Genomic DNA, 22,263 nt, shown 5'->3' on the forward strand with positions numbered 1-22,263 from the left:
TCTTATTACAGCCTGCAGCCTTCTGATCATATGGGTCCTATTTCAAGAAGCATTTGTTGATGTGATAAGATGAAGAATCATTGTAGATTGTGAATATAGGAAACATTTATAGAGACAGTGCTAAAGATGGTGTGCCTTTCCTTTGTTCATGCTTTCATTTACAAGTTGAATCTTCTTTCTAAGTGTGAAGATTTTAGAGAGGACATTCAGAGCCTGTTGTAATATTTACTTTAGAATCAAATCTAATAACTTAGAAGAGGTAGATTTTGCCATAGATGAATTGATGAGCTATACATCCAAAAATAAGATTATTTTCTTTGACAGCATGGACTCCCATGTGATCATATGTTCAAGACACTATGGTGTAAAAGCAGATTTTATTTTTCAGAATTGTTTAGACTGAAAGTCCAGGATCAAGGTAGTAGAAATTTTTGTTTTGGTGAGGACATGTGTCCTGCTGCAAATATGACAGGCTTCACCAGAAGAGAGGGAGCAAATTCTGTCTGCATTCCCATTTGGACACTAATCCCATTCATAGGAGGTGTATAATAAAGAACCTATGTAACTTAATTACCTCACAATGATATAATAGTCATAGTACAGAGAAGGATAAGAACATGAATTTTTGGCCTTGACAGTCTTAGTTTGTATCATTACGGTAGTAGAATTGATGATAATCTGGATTGGAGGATTTCCTTTAAAGATCCCTGTGCCTTTCATGTAGGTTTCAGTCCAACAACTACCAGTACATTCTGGCCTTGGTTTTTACCATTGAGGAGATCAACAAGAATCCAAATTATTTACCCAACATGACCTTGGGATTTGATCTCTACAATTTCATGCATAGTGAAGTGATGATGATGGAGAATCCCTTCTTCTGGCTTGTGGGCCTGGAAAAGGAGGTTCCTAATTACACATGTAGGAAACAGAGCAAGTCTGTAGCAGTAATATCTGGAACAAGCATTGCTGTCCAAATGGGGACACTGCTGGAACTCTACAAAATTCCAGAGGTGAGTGTGTAAGGGAAAGAGAGGGATAAAAGCACATCATATTAGTTGCCTGAGTTATATCACAAAAGGTGAAAAGACCAAGACATTGTGCATTTACCAATGTGTGAAATGCTAAGAGGAGGTGTGCAGAAGTTTGTTGGAGTAGCCACATTTCTTCTGAAGTAGAGATGTGGGTGAGTTATTATGTGAAATGTTTTCTTTGACCTCTGAGTATAATGGCTCATGAACTAGGGAGTTCTGATGTAGTGGATATGAGTAAAATGAATATTCTAATATCTTCTGACGCTTCCCACATTTGTATAATTTTTTCCAGGACTGAGATTGCACACTATAGCAATAAACTTACACAGATTTCCTGCCATTTCCCTTAGCTGACTCTTGGGTCTTTTGAACCGCTTCTGAGTGACAGTGGTCAGTTTCCTTCCCTCTATCAGATGGCACCCAAAGACACTTCTCTGGCCCTTGGCATGGTCTCCTTGATGCTTCATTACAGCTGGACCTGGGTTGGTTTGGCCATCTCAGACCTCCCAGAAGGTATTCAGTTTATGTCCAATTTGAAAGTCGAGATGCAGAAGAATGGCATCTGTGCGGACTTTGTGTAATTGATCCCAGACACTGAGGAGTCATGTATTTCACTCCAGAAAAGGTTTTATATCCAGATCCTAAAATCATCAGCAAATGTGGTGATTCTTTTCTGTGACACTGATTCCCTCATAGGCATCAGCTTTCCAACATGGGAACATGTAATGACATGGAAAGTCTGGGTCACCACCTCACAATGGGATTCTGCCAGTTCTGAGGGACATTTCTTGCTCCATTAATTCCATGGGACTCTGAACTTTTCTCACCACCATAGCGAGATCTCTGGTTTCAGAAACTTTCTTCGGACAGCTAATCCTTCCAAATATCCAGAAGACAATTATCTCTCTAGATTCTGGTCACTGGCTTTTGGTTGCTCAGTTTCAGGGGCATCCTGCAACACCTTGAAGAAATGTCCACTGAATGCCTCCTTGGAATGGTTGCCTCCACATCATTTTGACATGACCATGAGTGATGGGAGTTACAACATATACAATGATGTGTATGTTGTGGCCCACAGTGTACATGAGATGCTTCTACAAGATTTAGAAATGCAGCCAGGGAACAAGGGGGCAAAGGTGACATTTTCTCCCTGGCAGGTAATTTTGTTTGCATTGCATGACATGTACTCCTGATGTGATCCCCTTAAGACATTCTGCTGGTGTTCAAAACAAGTAGCTTAGCACCCTTTCTCCAACATAAAAATATAAATGAACCCCTGCATTTAATTTGTCATCAGATACCAGATTCCATTGACAAGTGGGAAAGTTACTTGGATGAGCATCAGTGTTGTGTGTTAGAAAGTACTCTCTCATCCTGTCCATTTAATTTTAACATTTGAAAACCTAAATTGTGTCATCCTGTTTTCCAACTCAGCAGTTTAGTAATCGCTTCTTTGTTTCAGATTATGCTGAGAATGTTTATCCACAGTGAACACAATATATGTCATACAATTTGCAAAAATTTTTATTAGGGTAGCTTCATATTACAGATGGTTGTCCTAGGTACACTGAAAAAATACTGAGTGTTGGTAGCTTTGCATTCACAGTTTAAAATTGTCTGAATATCACAGCCAGGTATTTTCATTGCCCTTGTTTTTGGATGAAAATGCCTGAAATCATGCTTACTTTGATGTAATTCTCTATCAGTTTGTTTGGTTTTAATTCATTGGTTGGCTATTATAAGCTTTCTTTGTTTATTTGTGATTTACACATGATGAGAACCTTTTTCTATAGGGGTTTTGTGTGTTATCGCTTAGGCAGTCTTCATGTGAATATCATGTATTTTTTCAGCTACACCCAATTCTCAAGAATCTCCAATTTACCAGTCCTGTGGGTGACCTAGTGAATTTGAATCAAAAGTGGAAATTGGAAGCTGAATATGACATCCTCAACTTTTGGGATTTTCCATATGGTGTTAGACGTAAGGTTAAAGTAGGACAGTTTTCCCAATATGTTCTACATGTCCAACAGTTGTCTCTGAGAATTTGATAGAGTGGGCCACAGGAATCACAGAGGTAAGTTGGACCTGATCATAAGATTCACAGTACACATTTTTACCCACAAGTGGTATGGGTATTTGTTCAATTTGGCTTATTAAAATGACACAGATATTGAGCTGGCGCCGTGGCTCAATAGGCTAATCCTCTACCTTGCGGCGCCGGCACACCGGGTTCTAGTCCCGGTTGGGGCGCCGGATTCTGTCCCGGTTGCCCCTCTTCCAGGCCAGCTCTCTGCTATGGCCAGGGAGTGCAGTGGAGGATGGCCCAGGTGCTTGGGCCCTGCACCCCATGGGAGACCAGGAAAAGCACCTGGTCCTGGCTCCTGCCATCAGATCAGCGCGGTGCGCCGGCTGCAGCGGCGGCCATTGGAGGGTGAACCAACGGCAAAGGAAGACCTTTCTCTCTCTGTCTCTCTCTCTCACTGTCCACTCTGCCTGTCAAAAATTAAAAAAAAAAAGACACAGATATTAAACTACTCCCCTTCCAATCTAAATATTTTCTTCTGTGTTTTTTGTCTCAGCATGGACAGCACACACACTTCTTCCTCCACATGTTCTGAATCTTTTTCATGGTAAACAGTCAAATTGTATGCAATCAGTGTATTAGAATTTACAATTTAAGTGTGTAGGTTGTCCATGAATCGAAAACACTATTCTTAGAATTTAAGTAGTAGTCCCAACTATGACCAACACTCATCTGATTTTTCTCCGACTCCATGCTCGATATGCAGTGAGAGTTGCAGCCCTGGGTTCAGGAAAACCCCTCTGGAGGGAAAGCATACCTGTTGTTTCGATTGTACACCTTGTACAGAGAATGAGATTTCCAATCAGACAGGTAAGTCAGTGCCAGCCTCATGGAGAATTTAACAGCTGTTTCTTATAATTTGCAACTTCTCTATAGAGATAAAAGATGTGGCCTATGACTGCTGAGAAAATTCTTCCCACCTCCAGGTAGTAATTAATCCTTATAGTCAACAATAATTCTCACAAGGATGAAAGTTTTCACACTACCCTCTATTTCATGAATTATTTGAGAAAGTGTATAAAAGACTGATTGTCATTGGAAGGCTGACCATGTTAGAGTTCAGGATGATATATGTTGTAAAATATGAACAGAACCAATATTTAAGAATATTTACCCCATAAAACAATGTGGGACTTCTCTGATTTATTCCACTTAGCAGTAATATGCCATCATCACATGTATCATGAAGATTTTCCAATTTCTGTTTATTTTGGATGATTAGTTATTTTCACCATATATTAGGTATCATTCCAATTTGAAACTTATTGATAATTGTGATAGATTCTGGCAACAGAGTACAATCCATGTAAGATGTCCTATGTGCAGCTTCATTATAGGTAACTTTGTATCTGTGTTCCTTGTGCATGTATAAATAAAAGTGCTTTCACCTAATTCACATATAACATGCTTGAAGTGAGGAAGCACACCTCTAAACAAACTGTATTATATGGAAAACTATATTAGAAATTATATAGTATATCAACCTGAGGATAATACTCATCAGACATCATAAATGGGGCTAACCTTAGCCTTAGAGAAAAATCAGTGCTTCTCAAAATATAATTCTCTAGGAACACTCACATGCATACAGGCACATACTCATGTATATAATTTATATTGAAAGAGCACAGGCTGACATCCTCATTTATAAGTATGCATAGCAAAGTAGGTCAATGCAAGCAAATTCAACACAAACCCTCAAAGATAGGATGTGGATATTATAAGAAAACAGAAGTAAATAAAAATTAGAATAATTTGAAGTTGATTGTCATCTAAAACAATGAAACTTCATGAACCTCAGCAAGACTAATCAATAAGAAAAACATGGATACAGTGTGTGTGTACAAAGAAAGTTGAAGGGGTTCTGCACAGATGTAAGAAATACTAATAGCAGAATATAATCACTTATTGGTGCTACATTGAAGAACACAGAAGAAATTCAAAGATTGAGAGAGAAATATTATGAAGCATATTAAGAAATATATTAAAAATCTAAATACACTCATGGTTATTAAAATAATTCCCAATACTTTTATTGTGGTAAACAGTTTTCAGCTTTGTATATTATCAAAAAATAAGGACATGGAACTTATTGGAAATGAAGATATAAAAGTGGCATTGTTTCAAAATGATAATGGGATTGTGTAATTAAATCAGTGTATCAGTAATTGATTAAGTAGTGCTTGAATACAAGATTAAACACACAGAAAAGTTGTTTTCACTTAGCAGTTCTGGGAAATGAAGCTTTTAAAGATGGCATGTATAATATCTTAAATGTATGAGATATCCAAAGGTGAAACTAACTAAATATTGGAAAACATCCGCAAGTGGAGACATGGGACATCATTGGAGCAATATATAGAAAAGAAGAGGATACTGACACAGTGGAGAGAAAATTCATTTTCAAGGATAAAAAGACAGGAAAATGGAAATATGCCAGTAGGGTTCAAGGTGATCTACAAACTGACTTCTATCACAGGCAGCATCCCAGTGTGTTCATTGATGGGAAGTTGCTCAAGAGTGGCACCTAATCCAGCTGATATCATGTGTACAGCTCTTCATGTTTCTCTAGAATTTAACCCATAGCCTTGCTAATGGTAGTCTCTCAATCAAGCTTGCCTTTAGAATGACTTAATCCAGATTCTACCATAGAGAGTTATGCTTCACGGAGATAGCTGGTTGCTTTCTGTGCACCTAAAATCCACAATCTTCCAGTCCATGATATTAAGAGTAGCATAGCAGGTTAAGCCTCTGCCTGTGATGCACGCATCCCAAATGGCACCAGTTTCAGTCCCAACTGCTTCACTTCAAGTCCTGTTCTCTGCTGATGCTTGGGAAAGCAGCAGAAGATGGCCCAAGTTTTTGGGCCCACACCCTCTTGGGAAATCCACAAGAAACTCCTGATTACTGGTTTCAGATCAGCCCAGCTCCAGCCATTGCAGTCTTTTGGGGTATGAACCACCAGGTGAAAGATTTTCTCTCCCTTACTCTTTCTGCCTCTCTCTCTTTTTCCTTTCCTCTCCTTTCCCCCTGTCACTCTCCCTCTTCTTTCCTCCTTCTACTTCTCCTATTTCTGTAACTCTGCCTTTCAAGTAATTAAAAATAAATAAAATAACTTTCATTAAAAACAAACACAAGGAACCTATTAATGTGAAATGAACACTATGAGAAATGGTGACTTGATCAGCCATCACCCTGACTGTTGATGAGCAACTCAATGTTATCCCTCTTAGTATTTTTTTGTTTGTTCTACTTAATACTTTTGGTGGAATACTGTAATCAATACACAATTATTCTTAAGTGCTGAAACTTAACTGAAAAAGATCTCCGTGAGTGAGATCCCAGTGGAAAGAACGGGTCATCAAAGAAGGAGGTACCTTTCTCTGAAGGGAGGAGAGAACAATTTGTTAAGTCAACAACAGGAGTCACTGTGCACTTACTCCTCATGTAGGATCTTTGTCCTTAGTGTGCTGTACATTGAGATTTAATGCTATAACTAGTACTCAAACAGTATTTTTCACTTTATGTTTCTGTGTGGGAGCAAACTGTTGAAATCTTTACTTAATGTATGCTAAACTGATCTTCTGTATATAAAGAGAATTGAAAATAAAAAAAATTCACAAACTAAAGTACAAAATAATACAGTTAAATCTGTATTCAGGATAAATATGTACAATTTAGAGTCACATTAAAATACTATTTGTTGTTTTAAAAAAAAAACACAAGGAACCTTGACTGGTTGATTAGGTCATGATATTATTGAGTGAACAGCACCCTTAAAACAAGGGCTGCTGCTTGCTCTTTTTCAAAGTGCGGACACAGAAAGAATGTGTCATGTATAAGGGCAGAGTAGTCCTCACCATATATGTAATCCTCTGGTACCTTGACCATCACTTGCCAATCCTAAGAAACCATGAAGAATGAGTTTGTGGTGTTAAAATGACACAGGTTAAGATATGTTTTTAAAGCAACAGGAATAGATTCAGAAAGTATGTCTTAGGGCTCTGTTCTTAGAAAAAGAGAATGTACTCATCAGTATGTAAGGTACTTAGGGAGAGTAAGTAATAAATGACTAACATGAGGTAGATGGGCAAGAATTTTTTTATTTTTAATTTTTTAAAAATTTTATTTATTTGAGAGACAGAGTAACAGACAGTAGAGGGAGAGGCAGACAGAAAAGTCTTCCATCTGTTGGTTTACTTCCCAAATGGCTGCAATGGCCAGACCTGTACTGATGCAAAGCCAGGGGCTAGGCATTTCTTTCCATCTCAACAGGAGTTTAGGGGCTCAAGGACTGGGGCCATACTCTGCTGCTTTCCCAGGCCATAGCAAAAGCTGGATTGAAAGAACAGCCAGGACTAGAACCAGCACCCATGAGAGATTAACCTACTGATCCACTAGCCAGCCCCTGAAGAGCAAGACTAATTGCCAAAAATTTCCTACATGTCATTTTTATAAATTGTCTTCAGTAAGAAATAAGGAGTATTTGCCTAAACTAGCTCAGTCGGGTATTCTAGAAGGTCCTTGTGAATCAGAAATAACTGAACATGGGATGATGTAAATTAAATTTCTCACCAGATATGGACCAGTGTGTGAAGTGTCTGGATCATCAGTATGCCAGCACAGAGCAAGACCGCTGCCTGCACAAAGCTGTGGCCTTCCTGGCTTATGAAGACCCCTAAGGAATAACCCTGGTCTGCACAACTCTGTGCTTCTCTGTCCTAACCGTTCTGTTTTTTTTTTTTATAGAGTCATTCTTTTATTTGAATGAATAAATGAGGACATAAAAATTAAACAAATACAATTTCTGGTCCCCAATAACTACCTAGTTGAAGAGACAATGAAATATATATCTATTTGAAAACTGACACAATTAGATGAATATGTAATTTGTTGTTCAGAGACAACTTTGATAATAAAAGAGACATATTAATAAGGACACAGGGCTGAAATGTATAAACAGAAACCATCCAGGACCAAGCAGGTTAAATGTTCACCCTAGCTTTGTAAGGCATTCCATTCAATATTTTTTTATTTTTTTAATGGTGATCAATATATATATTTTTACCTATATTTTTATTTTTTTTAACTTTTATGTAATGAATATAAATTTCCAAAGTACGGCTTATGGATTACAATGGCTTCCCCCCCATACCGTCCCTCCCACCCGCAACCCTCCCCTTTCCCACTCCCTCTCCCCTTCCATTCACATCAAGGTTCATTTTTGAATCTCTTAATATACAAGAAGATCAGTTTAGTATACATTAAGTAAAGATTTCAACAGTTTGCTCCCACACAGAAACATAAAGTGAAAAATAATAGATGATTTTTTAACTGATGATGAAATCAGATCAGACCTATTGCCATGTTTAATCCCAGTGAGAGTCAAGTTGGGAATTGCTAATTTCTTTTTTTTTTTTACAGAAGATCAGTTTAGTATACATTAAGTAAAGATTTCAACAGTTTTCACCCCCATAGAAACACAAAGCGGAATATACTGTTTGAGTACTCATTATAGCATTAAATCTCAATGTACAGCACATTAAGGACAGAGATCCTACATGAGGAGTAAGTGCACAGTGACTCCTGGTGTTGACTTTACAAATTGACACTCCTGTTTATGGCATCAGTAATCTCCCTATGCTCCTGTCATGAGTTTCCAAGGCTATGGAAGCCCCTTGAGTTCTCCGACTCTTATCTTGTTTAGATACGGTCATAGTCAAAGTGGAGGTTCTCTCCTCCCTTCAGAGAAAGGTACCTCCTTCTTTGAAGACCTGTTCTTTTCACTGGGATCTCACTCAGAGATCTTTCATTTAGGTTTTTTTTTTTTTTTTTGCCAGAGTGTCTTGGCTTTCCATGCCTGAAATACTCTCATGGGCTTTTTAACCAGATCCAAATGCCTTTAGGGCTGATTCTGAGGCCAGAGTGCTGTTTAGGATATCTGCCATTCTATGAGTCTGCTGAGTATCTCGCTTCCCATGTTGTATCACTCTCCCCTTTATTTATTCTATCGGTTAGTGTTAGCAGGTACTAGACTTGTTTATGTGCTCCCTTTCACTCTTAGTCCTTTCATTATGATCAATTGTGAACTGAAATTGATCACTTGGACTGGTGAGATGGCATTGGTACATGCCGCCTTGATGGGATTGAATTAGAATCCCCTGGTATTGTTCTAACTCTACCATTTGGGGCAAGTCAGCTTGAGCATGTCCCAAAATGTACATCTCTTCCCTCTCTTATTCCTACTCTTATGTTTAAGAGGGATCACATTACAGTTAATTTTCAACACTTAAGAATAACTGTGTATTAATTACAGAATTAAACCAGTCATATTAAGTAGAACAGACAAAAAAAAAAACTACTAAGAGGGATAATGTATTAATTTGTTCATTAACAGTCAGGGCTATGCTGATCAAGTCACCGTTTCTCATAGTGTCCATTTCATTTCAGCAGGTTTCCTTATTGGTGTTCATTCAGTTGTCACCGATCAGGGAGAACATATGGTATTTGTCCCTTTGGAACTGGCTTATTTCACTCAGCATGATGTGTTCCAGATTCCTCCATTTCGTTGCAAATGACTGGATTTCGTTGTTTCTTACTGCGGTATAGTATTCTAAAGAGTGCATATCCCATAATTTCTTTATCTAGTCTACCGTTGATGGGCATTTAGGTTGGTTCCAGGTCTTAGCTATTGTGAATTGTGCTGCGATAAACATTAGGGTGCAGACCGCTTTTTTGTTTGCCAATTTAAACTCCTTTGGGTAAATTCCAAGGAGTGGGATGGCTGGGTCAAACGGTAGGGTTATCTTCAGGTTTCTGAGGAATCTCCAGACTGACTTCCATAGTGGCTTGACCAGTTTGCATTCCCACCAACAGTGGGTTAGTGTCCCTTTTTCCCCACATCCTCGCCAGCATCTGTTGTTGGTAGATTTCTGTATGTTAGCCATTCTAACCAGGGTGAGGTGAAACCTCATTGTGGTTTTGATTTGCATTTCCCTGATTGCTAGTGATCTTGAACATTTTTTCATGTGCCTGATGGCCATTTGGATTTCCTCTTTTGAAATATGTCTATTGAGGTCCTTGGCCCACCTCTTAAGTGGGTTGTTTGTTTTGTTTTTGTGGAGTTTCTTGATCTCATTGTAGATTCTGGTTATTAATCCTTTATCTGTTGCATAGTTTGCAAATATTTTTCCCATTCTGTCGGTTGTCTCTTCACTCTCCTGACTGTTTCTTTTGGAGTAAAGAAATTTCTCAATTTGATGCAATCCCAATAGTTGATTTTGGTTTTGACTGCATGTGCCTGCTGGGTCTCTTCCAGAAACTCTTTGCCTGTTCCAATATCTTGAAGGGTTTCTCCAATGTTCTCTAATAACTTGATGGTGTCAGGTCATAGATTTAGGTCTTTAATCGATGTTGAGTGGATTTTTGTGTAAGGTGTAAGGTAAGGGTCTTCCTTCATGCTTCTGCACGTGGAAATCCAGTTTTTCCAGTACCATTTATTGAATAGACAGTCCTTGCTCCAGTAATTGGTTTTAGACCCTTGATCAAATATAAGTTCACTGTAGATGTTTGGGTTGATTTCTGGTGTTTCAATTCTGTTCCATTGGTCTATCCATCTGTTTCTGTACCAGTACCATGCTGTTTTGATTACAACTGCCCTGTAGTATGTCCTGAAATCTGGTATTGAGTTGCCTCCAGTTTTGTTTTTGTTGTACAAGATTGCTTTAGCTATTCGAGGTCTCCTGTGTCTCCATATGAATTTCAGGATCATTTTTTCTAGATCTGAGAAGAATGTCTTTGGTATCTTGATTGGTATTGCATTGAATCTATAAATTACTTTTGGGAGAATGGACATTTTGATGATGTTGATTCTTCCAATCCATGAGTTTGGAAGATTTTTCCATTTTTTGGTATCCTCTTCTATTTCTTTCTTTAAGATTTTGTAATTCTCATTGTAGAGATCTTTAACGTCCTTGGTTAAGTTTATTCCAAGGTATTTGATTGTTTTTGTAGCTATTGTGAATGGGATTGATCTTAGCAGTTCTTTCTCAGTCATGGCATTGCTTGTGTATACAAAGGCTATTGATTTTTGTGCATTGATTTTATATCCTGCCACTTTGCCAAACTCCTCTATGAGTTCCAATAATCTCTTAGTGGAGTTCTTTGTATCCTCTAAGTAAAGAATCATATCGTCTGCAAAGAGGGATAGTTTGACTTTTTCCTTCTCAATTTGTATTCCTTTAATTTCTTTTTCTTGTCTGATGGCTCTGGCTAAAGCTTCCAGAACTACGTTAAATAGCAGTGGTGAGAGTGGGCATCCCTGTCTGGTGCCAGATCTCAGTGTCTCTATGTCTCTCCTAACAGTTTTTGTATTAAAGTTTATTTTTTCTGATATTAATATGGCTACACCTGCATTTTTTTTGGTTTCTGTTGGCATGCAATATCTTTTTCTAACCTTTCACTTTCAGTCTGCATGCATCTCTGTTAGAGAGATGTGTTTCTTGTAGGCAACAAATAGTTGGGTTGTGTTCTTTGAGCCAATCAGCCAATTGGTGTCTTTTAGCTGAAGAATTCAGACCATTAATGTTTAATGTGACTATTGATACGTAGTGACTTTGCCCTGCCATTTTCCTGGAGATATTTTCTAGTATGTGCTTTGAGCATCCTATGCTCTTTTACTGGTAGGTGTTCTTCCTTTCCCTTCTTTCATATTGATGGCCGTGTTTCTGTGTTTCTGAGTGTAGCACATCTTTAAGTATCTTTTGCAGGGCCGGACGAGTGGCCACAAAGTCTTTCAATTTCTGTTTGCTATGAAAGGTCTTTATTTCACCTTCATTCACAAATGAGAGCTTAGCAGGATATGATATTCTGGGCTGGCAATTTTTCTCTCTTAGCACCTGTGCTATTTCTCGCCATTCCCTCCTAACCTGTAGTGTTTCTGATGAGAGGTATGCTGTGAGTCAAATTGGAGATCATCTGAGAGTAATCTGACGTTTCTCTCTTGCACATTTTAGGATCTTTTCTTTATGTTTCACTGTGGTAAGTTTAATTACAACGTGTCGTGGTGAGGATCTCTTTTGGTCATGTTTATTGGGGGTTCTATGAGCTTCCTGTACTAGGATGTCTCTGTCCTTCTCCAAACCTGGAAAGTTCTCTGCTAGTATCTCACTAAAAAGGCCTTCTAATCCTTTCTCTCTCTCCATGCCTTCAGGAACTCCTAGAACTCGAATGTTGGTTTTTTTAATAGTATCCTGTAGATTCCCAGCAATATTTTTTAGATTTCTAATTTCCTCTTCTTTTCTTTGGTTTGACTGTATGTTTTCCTCTGCTCTATCTTCTAAGTCCGATATTCTCTCTTCTGCTTCACCCATTCTGTTTTTAAGTCTTTCTAATGTGTTTGTCATTTGATGTATTGAGCTCTTCATTTCATTTTGATTTCTCTTCACTATCACACTTTCCTGTTCTACTAGTTTCTGCGTTTCATTTTGAATCTTCCTTAAAATTTCATTTTCACGAGAGAGATTTTCAATCCTGTCCAGTAAGGATTTCTGTAGTTCAAGGATTTGCTTTTGAAAACTTCTAAATGTTCTTATCATAATTTTTTTCAAATCTGTATCTTGCATTTCTTCTATCTCATCATCTTCATAATCTTGGCTTGGGGTGTTTTGTTTATTTGGAGGCATCATAGTGTCATCGTTGATCTTGTTCCCTCGATTTCTGTGTTTGTTGCTTGGCATCGTTAATTCTTCTTTCATCACTGTGCGTTTTTTTTTTTATTTTATACTATGTCTGTGTTAAGTGGACTGTCTGCTTTTGATGGAGCCTTAGAGGCTTAAGATGGGTGTGGCCTGAGAGCTCTGCTTAGTTCTTCTGGGTTACGGGTGTGCAAAGGTGACACCCTCCAGTTACGGGTGGTAAATCTCTATTTATTTATTTATTTATTTATTCAGGGGGTAAGTAATACCGCACAGCATGGCTGTGCATAATTGATGGTATTTATCTTCCGATCTCTGGCTTATACCCAAAGAGTCTGTGCAGGCTCTGTTTCTCCTCTGGACTCCCACTGGGTTGCCTAGGCTACTGAATTGTAGTGACTCAGTTCCTTAGCTCTCCCCTGTTGTTATGTAAATCCAGAGAGGGGGCCTGCTCTTTGTCTTTTGCAAACTCTTGGAAACTCTTGCAAGCCTTGCAGCCTTGCAACATTTGCAAGGTTGGTGGAGAGAGAAACCCCCCACCTTTTTTTCCTTCTCTCCAGTAGTGAGTCTGGTGCACTTTCCCGCTCCCCTCTAGATTCTGACCTCCGTTTCCCCGCCAATGTCTTGGGTTATTGAGCTCACTTCCCCTTCCAGCGCCGATGTGTGGACTCGGAGCCCTGGGCATCCCAATTCTCCCCGCTCGTGTCTGTGTGACACACACTACCCTTCCTGCACTGGTGCGCAGACCCTGCGGCTCCTGCGGCTCAGCTTCCGCGCAGTGGGTGACCTTGTTCTCCCAGTAGGTCCTCTGATTCACAGCCACTTGTTAGAGCCTGGTTATTCCACCTGGTCCATCTTCCTGCTGATGTTCATCCTGAGAGATGATGATCCAAGTACTGACTCCCATGAATATCTGTGTAGATGCAAATACAGCTTTGGGGTGCTGGCTCTAGCCTTGCCTAGTCACAGCTGTTGCAGTCCCCTGGGCAGTGAGCCAGCAGGTGGGAAGGTCTTTCTGTCTTTGCCTTGGCAGGGGGGTGTAGCAAGGATCCCTCCACTGGCAGTTTCTTGATAAGGAGCTCAACATCAGTTGGGAGGAGACTTTGTTTAGTTCGGTCAAAAGTCTGTCATTCCAAATCATCCCCTTTCAGTGGACTCCTGAAATTCCAGTCTCAGAGCTGTTGACTCCATAGACAAATGGAAGCCATTATGCTAATAGGTAGCTAATGCTGCAGCAGGAAGAGAAAGGAAGGTCCCCAAGAGAAAGTGCTCTCAGCAGCTGCTGGATGCATTGTGGTTCTTATGGTCTTTGTGAAGCACCGAGACACTCCCACAGTCAAGGCCAACAATCATTGTCTCAGCTACATTCTGCTCATCGGTTTCCTCTGCTCCTTACTGTTCATTGGTCATCCTAACACAACCACCTGTGTCCTCCAGCAGACCACGTTTGCAGTGGTGTTCACCATGGCTGTTTCCACTGTCCTGGCCAAAACTATCACTGTGCTTCTGGCCTTCAAGGTCACAGCCCCAGGGAAAAGGATGAGACAGTGGCTGATACCAGGAGCACCTAACTCCATTATTCCCATCTGCTCCCTGATCCAACTGGCTCTCTGTGGCTTCTGGCTTGGGACCTCTCCTCCCTTTGTTGACACAGATGCACACTCTGAGCATGGCCACATCATCCTGGTGTGCAACAAGGGCTCAGTCACTGCCTTCTACTGTGTCCTGGGCTACCTGTGTACCTTGGCCATGGCCAGCTTCACTGTGGCTTTCCTAGTGAGGAATATGCCTGACACATTCAATGAAGCCAAGTTCCTGACATTCAGCATGCTGGTGTTCATCAGTGTCTGGGTGACCTTCCTGCCTGTCTACCACAGCACCAAGGGGAAGGTCATGGTGGCTGTGGAAGTCTTCTCCATCTTGGCCTCCAGTGCAGGGCTCCTGTGCTGCATCTTTGTCCCCAAGTGCTACATTATTGTCCTAAGACCTGAGAAGAATGCTTTGAAAGGATTAAGGGATACAATAATTTCCAAGGAAACGGATGTTCTGAACAGTAGCTCTTAAGGCCCTCTCAATTTTCCATGGTTAGGAACTAGTATGTACAAAACTGATTTTGCATTCTGTGTTGAAAAGTAACTTTCAGAATGGAACTGCCTTATGAACAATTTATACTTCTCTTAAAATGTTTGTATTCTGAAGGAACAATTCACAGAAAAGAAAGGGAGAGTGGGGGAAACCTTCCATCTGCTGATAGATACTGAAGATGTCTACAGTGGTCCAGCATTTGTTCTGAAGAGAAGCTCTTGAGGCTCTCTCAGTTTCAAGGATTTGAAACAGTATTTACAAAACTGATTCTGTATTCTGATGCTATAAAATAAATTGAACATTTTAATCACCTTAGGAACAACTTACATTTCTCTTAAAAATTTTTTAGTTCTCAAATCCCGATCAACAGAACAGAGAGCTAGACTGGGAAAAATCATCCATCTGGTGATATACTCTGAAGATATCCACAGTGGTGCAGTGCTGGTTCAGGCCAAAGAAAGGAGCTCAGTTAGCTTTCCATGTCAGTGTCAGGGATGGCAAGAGGCCATCTTCCACTGCTTTTTCTGGATCATTAGCAGGGAGCTGGATTGCAAGTAGAGAGCTGGGACATGGCTTGGCACCCACATAGGATGTCAGGGTTACAGGTGTTGGTTATATCCACCACACCCCAACACTGGCCACAATCATCCTCTCTTCTTCAAAATAATACTGTGTACAAATTTCTTAGCCTGGGTTTTATGTTCACAAACACAAACCCATCTCAGATAATGGCTCTGCTTGAAACTTTTCATTTCTGCATTTTCATTGTCAACTCTTCAACATATTGTAATATTCATATTTTAATAAAATGAGTTACATGTTTGTTTGCTGTTTTCATTCATTCACTAGAGTCTATATTAATTTTGGCTTTGTGATATAGTTGCAATATTTTCATGCAATCATTGGACATGTTAAAATCATTTTAATATACACATGAATTATCTAGGAAATCCTTAATTATATATCATTTCATATAGATTTGAAATGATGTGATAATCACACACCAAGTTTTCATTATATGTAAAACTGATTCTGCAAACTTCTTTTCCATCTGCTTATTTCTGTTTATTATCAATTTGGCTTTAGATTTACTTTTGCCAATACCAGGCATAAGAAAGTGATTTTTATATCTTCTTCAGCAGAAAATAATTGAACAAAAAGTAACAATTTGAAAGTGAAGTAATGGCATTTGGACCATTCACTCTCTAGTGCAACTGTTAGCTCTGTCATATTTTAAAATATTTTCTTTGCTACAAATCAGGTTCCTTATCCATTAATGGTCACTCTCAGTTCCTTCTCTTCCTGATCACACAGCCACCAGTCTTTCTGTTCCAATGTATTTAATGGTACTGAGTGTTTTGTATAAATGAAATATTGGACTCTGTGGATTTAGGTGACCTTTCATCGTCCATGGTGTTTTCAAGGAGCATTCACATTATTGTGGGTATCTACATTTTTCATGACAAACTGATAATTCCTTGTAGTAATTCATTGAGTTTTGTGTCTCCAGTTAACCATATACTGACTTGTGTGTTATTTCCCAATTTGCCTGTTTGGAGACACACACTGATGTACAAGAGATTTTTACATATTTTCTGATTTTGGAGTGTACTATTAGGTGTGTAACATTTTGATCATAAATGAATTTTATGTTGAAGTTGCTAAGGAGGTGACAACTGTCTTCCATACTGTATGTGTTGTAATTTTCTAGCATGGTTTGAAGGTTCCAAATTCCCTATGGCATCTCTGACACCTAAAAACTTTGAAATTTTTTGTAGCCAGTTAGTGTTTGTGAAGAAGAGGCTCCTTCTTGTGTGGAATGGTTTGTCCATGCTTATTTATGATTAGCATTGTTTGTAATGCCCTTTGGTCATTTATTTATCTGTGCAGAAATATCCATCATATTATATTCCCATTGTTCATGAATTATATTTTGTTGTTACTTCTGCTTTTCAAAAATATATTTTCTTCTTTGTAAGTTACCCAATGTGTTTATATTTCAAATTTTTGATGATGTATACAAGTTTCATGAATTTCATATACACAGTTTTAGGAACACAGAGATACTTCTCACCTAACCATTCATCCTGTCCACAATCTTAAGCTTCTTTTTTTTAAAGACTTATTTATTTTATTTGAAAGTCAGAGTTAAACAGAGAGAGGAGAGGCAGAGAGAGAGAGAGGTCTTCCGTCTGATGATTCACTCCCCAATTGGCCGCAATGGCCAGAGCTGTGCCCATCTGAATCTAAGAGCTCCTTCCAGGTCTCCCATGACTTGGGCCATTCTCCACTGCCTTTCCAGGCCACAGCAGAGAGCCAGACAGGAATTGGAACAGCTGGGTCTTGAATTGGCACCCATATGGGATGCCAGCACTTCAGACCAGCACGTTAACCCACTGCTCCACAGCGCCAGCTGCAATCTTATGCTTCTTCCTCCTCCCTCTCCTATTGCCACTCTTAATTTTTGCAAAGAACTGTTTTCTAGTTTACTGTATACTCAAGAGATTAACCTTACCATATGTAATGTGTTCTACAAATGGTATGAAGAAACCAAACTATTCCTCAAAATAAAGACAAAGACTATAAAAAAATGGAATCTCAAATTGTCAATTTTACTCCAACATTACTTTCAGGCACTTGTTATGCTGGACAAGAGAATACATATGGTTTGTGTCTGTTTTTGATAATGGCTGATTTCTCTTAAGTATCATGGTTTCCAGCTCCATCAATTTTGTTGCAATAGACAGGATTTCTTTTCATTTCTTTTTTTTTTAACTGCTGATTACTATTCTTAGAATATATATACCATGGTTTCTTTATCCAGTCAGTTATTGATGGATATCTGGGTTGATTCAATTTCTTAGCTATTTTGAATTGAGCTGCAATGAACATGGGGATATACATGACCCTTTTTCATGCTGATTTCATTTTGTTTGAGTAGATTCCTAGGAGTCTGTTGGATGGGTCATATGGCAGACCTATTTTCAGCTCTTGGAGATTTTCATACTGTCTTCCACAATGACTGTGTCAGTTTACATTCCCACAACCTGTGGATTAGGGTACATTCATTCAAATCCTCTCCAGCACAGGTTGTTTGTTGATTTCTGTAGTAGAGCCATTCTGACAGGTGAGGTGAAATGAACCTAAATGCCCATCAATGGAAGACTGGATGAAGAAACTATGGATATGAACTCTATAGAATACTACAAAGTGGTAAAAAAATGAAATCCAGTTATTTGTAACAAAATGCCGAGTGAAATAAGGCAGTCCCAAAGGGACAAATATCCTATGTTCTCCCTGATCTGTGACAACTAACTGAGCACCTAAAAGGAAACCTGAAGAAGTGAAACTGACACTACGAGAAGCAATGACTCGATCAGTATTTGTCTTGAACTTTGAGGAACACTTTACTATTTTATTTTATTTAGTATTTTCTTTTTCTATTTAATACCATTGGTTGAACTCTTGAATTAACATTGAATTATCCTTAGGTGTTTAAAGTTAACTGAAAATTGATCCATGTTAAAAATAAGAGTGCGAGCGGCCAGTTCTGTAGCACAGCAGGTTAAAGCCATGACCTGAAGTGCTGGCATCCCATATGGGCACCGGTTTGAGTTCTAGCTGTTCCTCTTTGGATCCAGCTCTATGCTATGGCCTTGGATAGCAGTAGAAGATGGCCCAAGTTGTTGAGCCCCTAAACCCATATGGGAGACCTGGAAGAAGCTCCTGGCTCCTGGCTTCTGATTGGTGTAGCTCTGGCAATTGCAGCTATCTGGGGAGTGAACCGGTGGATGGAAAGCCTTTCTCTCTGTCTCTACCTCTCTCTGTAACTCTGTCTTTCAAATAAATAAAATAAGTCTTTCAAAAAATAAGAGTGAGATAAGAGAGGGAGGAGATGCACCGTTCGGCACACGCTCTCTCAGACTTATCCCTATGGGTAAAGCTAAAAACATGCCATGGGACCCCAAATCCCATTAAGTTGGTAGGCACGTACACCATCTTACTAGTTAAAATGATCCGTTTAAGTTCATAATTCATCATAAATACAGCATTTAGTGTCAAGGGGATCACATAAAAAAGACCAGTGTCTGCTAATAATAATTATGGAATTAAAAAGGAGAGAACAATCCAACATAGGATGCTGGATACACAGCAGACTCATAGAACTACAAATGCCCTAAAAAGCACTTTGGCCTCAGAATCAGCCCTTAAGGCATTTGGATTTAGCTGAAAAGCCCATGAGAGGAATGGAGGCATGGAAAGCCCAGACACTGTGGCAAAAAAAAAAAAAAATGCCTGATAGCAAGATCTCTGTGAGTGAGATCCTGGGGGAAAGAATGGGCCATAAAAGAAGGAAGTACCTTTTAATGAACTGAGGAGAGATCTTGCACTTTGATTATGGCCTTGTCTAAATAAGGTTGGAGTTTGTGAACTCAAGAGCCTTCCATAGCCTTGGCAGCTCATGACAAAAGCCTCGGGTGATTACTGACATCATAAATAAGAGTGTCAATTGTTAAATCAACAACAGGGGTCACTGTGCACTTGCTCCCATATAGGACCTCTGTGCTTAATGTGTTGTACTACGAGAATTAATGGTAAAATGAATCTTCAAACAGTATTTTATACTTTGTGTGTCTGTGTGGGTGCCAACTGTTGAAATTTTACTTAGTATAAAGTTGATCTTCTGTATTTAAAGATAATAAAATGAATCTGAATGAAGAATGGGATGGGAAAGGGAGTAGTAAATGGGATGGTTTGGGGTGGGAAGTTTGTTATGGGAGGAAGAACTGCTGCAATCCAAAAGTTGTACTTTTGAAAGTTACTTTTAATAAATAAAAGTTTTCTATGAAAAAAAGAATGTAGAAGATAAGTGATAAATATGAAAGAAACATTTAAGCAAAAAATGACAAGTAGATCTGGGTGCCAAATTTTTTGAAATTTATGCATAATGTTTCATAACACACATTTCCAATACATTTTTGAAGCCTTCTCATTGCATGGAATTCATCCTCTCCATTCCCAACCTTTGTTCAGTGATTCTGGTGCATTCAGATTGACTCTACTTTTAGTTTCCACACATTAGAGAGAACAGGAGATGTTTGCTCTCTGATTACATTTAATTTTCTTGTTTAACTGAATAGACTACAAGTTTCATCATGGTACTGGTAATAAATCTAACTCATCAAGACATTATATTTCATTTTTATGCAAGTCAGTGAATTCTGTGTGTTTTGTGCCTATACTTCATCTCAATTTGCAGGAGCCACCATTCAAAATCTCACTAATGGCATCATACTAGGCAATGGAAAATGTGTTTTGCTTAAAATACTAGGCATCTCATTTATAGCAGTTTGAGTTTAGAAAACTTCTGAATGGAATAATAGAGTTCTCTTCCATGCTCTCTTGTTTCCCTCCTCATTAGATTTACTTCATTACTGATACCTCACACTGATATGCAAGTACAAATGATTAGTCAGTGTTGATCATCATTACTGCTTACAAGACATACTATCCATTTTGTTCAGTCATGTTGTGCAGTTTGTTGGTTTTTCAAAGTGTTAAAGGTACATAGCTGCTCTGATGGTGTCCTACATGAGTCCTTAAAGTCACTTGTGTTCAAGAAGTACAAGTGTCTGCATGCGTCATTCTGCCCTTGGTGTTTGTCGTGGTGGGAATAAAGTGATGACTTCCAGCTGGTATTGTCTGCCTTAGAGTAAAAAGTGAGAAGTCCTCAAATAGTCCCTGGTTCTCATGAGAGCATTAACCAAGGTTGTCAGTGTGAAAACAGATTACCATGAGATTACTTTGGTTAACAGCAATGTGGAAGGGTTTCATATTTTACAATTGAAGATGTGATGATTTGACATACAGAATGAAACTCCTGAATTCAGGGTGATTACTGGTTCCACAGTGCTTGAGAATCAGAAGGCCTATTGGGTATCTCTGTAAACAGGATTTGCTTTGGGTCTGTGTGGCATCAAGGTGATGTGTGGCTCCACAGAACACGGGGACTGGAGACTGCCCCATTGTTCTTTGGATCTTTGAAGTGTGTTACACTGGATTTTTCTGGTCAGAAATCTTACTGAGAAACTCACCTGATGCCTTCTTCATGCCCTGTGATGCAATCCAGGTGCATATTTGCCAAAAGTTCATGGAGAGGTTTATTGACAAAGCCCATGGACCAAAAGTAACTAATAGGAGTTATGCCCTTGTGTCTTTGTATCCATGGACTTGGAGGAAATACTGGCGCCTGGGGTGAAGAGGATGATTCACAAACATGTTTTCCTTCTTGTGTTTTTCACCAGGACAGAAGCCTTGAGCTGCAGAACCTCAGGGCAGAAAGGGCTCCAGATTCCCACATGGACGAATGGACAGCTAGTGGAAAGAAATCAGATCGAGCAGTATTAAAGTGGCTTAATTCAAGGAATCTCAGACACACACACACACACACAAACACACACACATATACATGCAATTTGTATGCACCTGCATGACCCTTCATGTTCCACTGCGGTGGTTTCTTAGTGTTTTTGCAGGCATTGAAGATGTTTCCTTTGATTTTTCTTTTGCTCTTTTTGCAGGTGTGTCTCCTTGTGACTTGTCATGATGATCAGAACTGCTTTTTCCAGATGGAACGGAGTTATTACAAGGATGGAGATATTGAGATCGCTGCCTTTTTCCCTATTTACATACACCTCGTTAACAGAATCATGAATATTATCAAAAAATATCTCACATTCAGACAGTAAGTTCTCTTTTCAATAATCATTTTTCCTTGATTTACATAATAGATGCTTACTATTGGGTCTACAGATGGATAAACATATGCATTGTGTGTCCCTGCCCTTTCCATTTCTGTCCCACCTAAAAAGTTCTGATAATTAACTTGGGGCATGTGGAAGACATTTCTTTCTGCCTGGCACATTGCATTGTTCAGAGAAATGTTATCTCATCATAGGAGGAAGCAGAGTCTGGTTGGTATCTTCCTGTCCTTCCCTGTCCACATTCATCAGCTCAGGGGCCTATTGTGCTTCAGCAGCATTTTCTTACAGAACACATGCCCTGTAATGAACAAATCTGAGTTACATGAGCTCTTCCACATATGCTCACAAACTTTTATGCTATGTATTAGAGTTGGGGCCATGAGCTCACTTCATTTTTTCTACAGTCAAAATGGAGAAAAGATATTCAAGAAAGTAAGATTTTGCTAAGTAAAAGTAATCTCAGACCACAAGTATAATAATAATTATTTTTTTTGACAGACAGAGTGGACAGTGATAGAGAGAGACAGAGAGAAAGGTCCTCCTTTGGCCATTGGTTCACCCTCCAATGGCTGTCACGGCTGGCGTGCTGAGGCCAGCGTACTGTG

At 39.1% G+C, this 22,263-nt stretch overlaps 1 pseudogene; it reads left to right on the forward strand.

The window, feature by feature from the left end:
• Positions 1–14,873, forward strand: part of LOC103344978 (vomeronasal type-2 receptor 116-like) — a 46,416-nt pseudogene extending 31,543 nt beyond the window's left edge.
• The last annotated feature ends 7,390 nt before the right edge of the window (positions 14,874–22,263 follow it).

This window comes from Oryctolagus cuniculus, chromosome 16, assembly GCF_051225735.1.
Source record: "Oryctolagus cuniculus isolate XC-2025 breed Fujian yellow rabbit chromosome 16, ASM5122573v1, whole genome shotgun sequence".
Lineage (NCBI taxonomy): Eukaryota > Metazoa > Chordata > Mammalia > Lagomorpha > Leporidae > Oryctolagus > Oryctolagus cuniculus.